Here is a 6,482-nt window from a genome sequence, read left to right on the forward strand (position 1 = left end):
CTGTTATTCAGCTTTTCATAACTGTGACCAAAATAACTCACATGGACAGCTTAGAAAAAGAAAAGTTTATTTTGGGCTCATGTTTTCATAAGTTTCAATCATGGGCAGACAGCTCCATTGCTCTGGGCCTGAGTTGAAGCAGAACATCATAGTGGAAGGAAATGGCAAAGAAAAGCTGCTCAACTCATAACAGTAAGTAAGCAGACAGAGAGGAAGAGGCCATGGAGAGATATAATCCAGGTCACACCACCAGAAAACTACATCCTCCCTCCACCCCCTACTGGTCTACAGTTACCACGCAGGTGTCAATTGAAACTACTAATCCATCAAGTGTAGATTAATCCATTGATGAGGTTACCATTCTCATAATCCAATCTTTTCACCTCTGAATATTCCTTTTTTGCCTCTAAATGCATTTAGTCCATCTCCTAGTTTCCCCATAGTCTTAACCATTTCAATATTGCTCAAAAGTATGAATCTAAAGTTTCCTCTGAGATTCAAGACTGACTCTTGCTGTGAGACCTTGTAAAAATACTTTACATATGTCATATACATCCAGGGCATAATGGCACAGAGGAAACATTCCCATTACAAAAGGGATGCATAAGGCACAGAAAGAAGAAATGGAACTAAAGCAAGACCGAAACACAATGAGGCAAATATTAAGTCCTACAACCCTGTTCCAGGATCTGGAGTACATAAGGGCAAGTTGTGGGTACTAAAGGGCTGGAGAAGCCCAGGCCCTTCAACCTTCCTGGCTGTAGATGACATGGCCCCTCTTGACTTTCCTTGGCAGACACTTTATGCTCCTGGGGTCTCTTAGTTCCTTGGGTCTCCATTCCCACTTCAATTTAGCCTTCACAACTTTATGCATCACCTTATCAGAGGCAGCCTACAGGGATTCTGACCCTGCTCCACTTTGCCTAACCACCGTCCCCCCTTCCTTTGACATTTCAGCGGAGGCCTCTGACCCCCTAACTCCAGCATCCTGCCTTACTGAAAAAGCAGTACCATATGAATAATGCCAAAAGCCTTCTGGTAGCTCAAGAAGTAGTTGAAACCCATTGGACCATTGTCTTGACCTGCGTGATGGTTTATTCAGGAAACTGGACAAGAGGTGATGCGGGATTAGAAAAAACAAATCTACACACAAATAGAAAAAAAACTGGGACCTAGTGTGCACTGCACTTGGCTGGAGTGAATGACAATGAGTCAGTTCAGCATGTTTATTATATGTTACATCATTAAAAAGGATTTATTGTGAGCAATTTCTTCAAAGGATTCAAGGTGAAGGACAGACTTCTGTGCAGCCTAATAATAATTATTAGTTTGTGCCCATAACTCTCTACCCCCAAGACAGTTGAATTTGGAACCCAAGATTAAGAACATATCAATTCTGTGGCTGGCACAGAACCCCCTTTGAACAGGAACTGGGTAACCTTTGATCAACACTTTTGCACTAAGAAATTCCCAAGAGAGGTAGCACCACTGTCTCTGTGCAGTTTAAGGACCATAATTCATTTGCCACTCTCAACAGATCATGGGTATATCAGCTTCTGAGTGCCTGGTGGCTAAGCATGGTAAAACAAATCCTGGAGAAAAATTTTCTTAGGCAATGAGTGCAATCAGGTTCTCCTCAATATCTCTTAAAGAAATTTGACTTTTATACCCTTGAGCCTGCCATGTGTGTGAACTGCTGGTTCTTTAGATTCCCTCAAGAAATGTCCTATTGTCTCTCTCCAAAGTATTTAGCTTCTCTTTAGTGCACATCATCTCTTCAAAAATCATGACTTCCTTGGACCCAATTTTACAAGTCCTTCTCTGGCCAAACTGCAAGTTTTCACATCTTTCTTATTTGCTTTTTACTCCCACTCTGCATAGTAAACCTTGCTAAAGGTTACCTGCAATACCCATGCCATTGCCTGGATACAGTGTTGCCTGAAATATCCTCTACAATATTAATTAGTCCTTCACTTATAAATTCAGCTTCATAGAAAGTCTTAGGGCATGGAAAAATGTATATAAGTTTTTTTGCCAAAATGTAAGATGAAAGACCTCCAGTCAATTTGCCTTCAGAATCCTTATTTCATCTGAAATGTCATGAGCTCACTTTTTCCTATCTGCATTCCTATGGGTATTCTGGTCTTCTGAGTGCCCACCAAACTGCCCATTAACTTCTGAGTATAGCATTTAAGACTCTATCAGACTGTATCTCCAAACTTCTCCAAACTCCTCCCATAAATCACTTTTAAAGTATTCTGAAAAATATGGTCAGGTATTATCACTGTCATGACCACACTTCTTAGAACCAATATCTCTGCTAGTTTTTTGTAACTCTTATCAAATATCAAAATAACTGACAAGAAAATCTTAGAGGAGGAAAAGTTTATTTGGGGCTCACATTTTTAGAAGTCTCACATTTTTAGAGGCTGAGCCAATTCTATCCATCTGGGCCTGAGGTGAGGTAGACCATCATGGTGTAACGAATGACAGAGTAAAGCTTCTCATCTCATGTAAGTCAGAAAGCAGAGAGAGTCCAAATGAACCATCCTCTAGTGGTCCAAATCAACCTCCTTCAGCCACAACCCTCTTGCCTAAAGTTAGCATCCAGTAGTGCATTCACATTATTAAAACATTAAATGAAGATGAATCCACTTATGAGGTTGCAACTCTCATAATCCAATCTTTTAACCTCTCAGAATTGACTAAGACTTTTCAGGAGACATTTATGATTATATTACTGGTGTGACTCAGTACCGTGTATAGCCAGAGGAATGAGAAGGTATGCTCCATTTGTGTACAATGTGTCAAAATGTATACTACTATCATGCACAACCAATTAGAACAACAACAACAAAAAATTGCTATGAAAAAAGAAGATCCAAATCAAGGTTCATATTCTCCATTACTCAGCAATTCCTTTTTAGATTGTTAAGGATCAAGACAACCTGGAATTATGATAAGCTTTGGAAAAAGTACTCTTCCATCTGGGGAAGATAGAATTATCACATGCTCTGGATCTTGGACTCTGGAAATTCTTTGCTTTTTGTCCCTATCTTATTTTAAAACTTACTTTTTTGTTTTGATATTCTTCTTATGATTTACATTTTTATTTTCACAACAGGAAACATGGTCAAAATTAACCTAAGGTATCATATACAGCAGGATGTTTTTGGTTAGTTTTCCACCATTGTGACAAAAATAACTGAGAAAATAAATTTAAAGAGAAAAAGATTTCTTCTGGTTCAGAGTCTCAGAAGATTTGGTTTATGATTTGCTGATTCCATTGCTCTTAGGCCTGTGGTGAAGCAAAGAATCATGCCTGGATGCATGTGATAGAACAAATGTGCTCAGCGCATGTTGATCAGGAAGTAGAAAATGAGAGAGAGAGAGAGAGAGTGAGTATTCTCTTCAAAGATACAACCTAAGTGACTTATTACCTCCAATTAAATTCCCATCTTGCAAACTATCCATCACCTCTGTTATTGTCTAGATGTGAGGTATCTCTCAAAAGCTCACAAGTGAGGCAATGCAAGAAGGGTCAGTGGAGAAATGATTGGTTTGTGAAAGTCTTAACCCAATCAGTGAATTAATCCCCTGATAGAGATTAACTGAGTTGTAGGGTGTGGCTAGAGGAGGTGGAGATTGGGGGCATAACTTTGGGGTATAAATTTGTATCTGGCAAGTGGAGTCTCTCTATCTGCTTCCTGATCATCATGTGAGCTGCTTCTCTCTGCCACACTCTCCCACCATGAAGTTCTCTACTATTGTTCTGGTTGGGTCCTTAAGTCATAGCAGTGAAAAAGCTAACTAAAAAAACCTCTTAATAGCTCCTCAAATTAAGAATAGATCAGTGGATGAATCTTCTTAAGAAGTTTAGCCCTCATGATCCAACTGTTGGGGATCCAGATATCCCCAACTGTAGACACTGCTGCTTTGGAGACCCAAACTTCAGAACATGGCTTTTGGGGAAAATTTTTAATTCAGATCATAACAAAGGTCAATACCTCTGTTTCTGAGAACATTTGAATTAGAGAGACATGGTAAATGCGATGCATAATTATTGTGGTTTACATCTTGTAATGTATATACTTTATGTTCCACTGTAATGTGTCAGAAAATTTGAAGGAAAAGAAATCTAACACAGTGGGCACTCTCATGAAGGGGAATTGTCTCTCAGATATGAAGAGGTAAGATCATTGGGTTATTCTTAGTGGCTGCCTGCCTACAGATGAGAACTCCTCATTTCCAAGTGGGCACAATTTTCAGCACATCATGGTATACCAATATAGAACAACATCAGGAGATCCTCTTAAAAGCATTGAAAAAATATTTGACAAATTGCATTTTTATAGTCTTTTAAGTTTTATTATGATGGACATATGATAGGCATAACCTTAAAAGTATCAAATAATAGACAAAAAGCGTATATAAGATACTCATGCACATTGCTGGTTTGTTGCTTGAGCACACTGTATGGAACAGGATGTATTTCTGCATGGAATGAATAATAAAGATTGACAGACTGGGTGCACATGATATTTTTGCCATCTTATGCTTCAACTCATTTATGAAGTTTTTGCATTATTAAGATGTGACCATATGCTTCCCCTCCACACTTTAATCAATAGTTCCCAGAATTGGCAGTGAACTTCAGCATGTCTAAATACCTGCACTGTAAGTGAATTTTTAATTGTGGCATGTTTATTTGAGACATATTCTAGATCATTATCTTTTTCCTCCCCTATTTCTACTTTCCATTTCCACCCAAGTATAGACTGTATTTCCTACATGGACCTAAGTGGGAACAAAGATCCTTTGAAGGTTTGTGCTAGAACAACAGAAAGGAAAATGATTTTTAGGTGGAGTCTAGAAAGAAAATAGGCTTAGCTAAGATCACATGAGGAAGGGAATCCTACTATTTACAGGTTTTCTAATTTAGCCCTGTCATACCTATTTCTGTTGCAATAATAGAGCTGTCTTTCAGAGAATCAGTCTTCTCATCTATGGTCTTATAGCTCCTCCATCGAGAAATTCGACAACACTGTCGCTTTTTAAAATAATTTTGTCTTTTCAGTTGACACATAATTATTCATACTTATGGAGAACAGAGTGATAATTCATTTCATATATGTGGCATGTAATGATCAAAGCAAGGTAATTGGCATTCCCATCTCATCCTTTTTATTGTCATATGCCTGCACCAATAGTCATCAAAGTACATTTAAGATTTTTGTCTAGAACTTGAAAGCATAGGAGGATGAAGCCATCTTAGCAATATAAATAATGTTCTAGATAACTCATATGACAAAAAAACTACCAAACCTTTATTTTCATACTTTGTAAGATAAATAAATAAATATCCAGTAATTAAATCCAAAGAGAGAACACAACAAAATTAATAAGAGTTAAATGTTAGCTTCTTGACACACCTTCAGGGACCAAGCCTTTATCAGCATTCTAATCAATTATGATACTAAATAAGGTTATATTATAAGGCTAATTGATTTTAATTTGAAAATCATTGTGTTACTCTCACTGGCTTCCCTTTTTCTGCTCTACAGAAATATCCAATCTGCTGTAATTTTCTAGAGAGTAACATCACTGTGACCTGCTGGCAATCTCTGGTTGCACATTTGTTGATCCAGAAGGAAATCGCCAGGTTCATTTGGCATTGTAGGCCAATGTAATGCCACAAAGATTGTTGGAAAGCTCTCTGTGATGTGGAATAAAATATTCATCCCAACAAATATTCCTTGGGTCATGCTTAGAAATATCACAGCAGTATAATGATAGGACCACAATCAACACTCAGTTCAGGCAAACTAATTTTCTTAGGAAGACTTCAAAGACCAACAGACAAGACCAAAGTACTGGTGAAGTCAATTAAATTGCAATATATATTCATTCTGATTAGGGTGTTTACATATGACAGCAGTATCCTCTGGATAATTCTTCATTTACATATATACATGCACAATCTAAGATTCAATAAAACTTGTTACTCGCATATCTGCAAATATAAACATAATTTCTACAAGTAATTTTTGAAGCTGAAATACTAGCTTGTGTATGACTTCTCATGAGTGGCCATGGCTTTGCAGTTTCAATGCAAATTTCTTGTGATTATATTCACAATTAAGTCTTTTTCTAACTAATAGGAAGTAGAATTTTGAGGTGATTATTAATTCTTTAAATTATAATTATATGTCCACATTAAATAACAGGAAGAGTACATGAATAAATTAATCAAGGATAGTTAAATACAAAACATACATTATTTTCTTTATTAGAAGGATTTATTTCACAATCAAGTATTTTCTCAAAGTTCATGTTGTGCTTTCAATGAAATAATATGACCTATGTGCTTTATTTCTCTTCTTTCAAACCTGTAATTTTCATATACCTCTTGATTAAGTTTTCTGCTTACCTAAATATGAAACTCATAATTTCTCTTAAGAAGGACTGAAATGTAATTGAAG

Source organism: Sciurus carolinensis, unplaced genomic scaffold, assembly GCF_902686445.1.
Source record: "Sciurus carolinensis unplaced genomic scaffold, mSciCar1.2, whole genome shotgun sequence".
Lineage (NCBI taxonomy): Eukaryota > Metazoa > Chordata > Mammalia > Rodentia > Sciuridae > Sciurus > Sciurus carolinensis.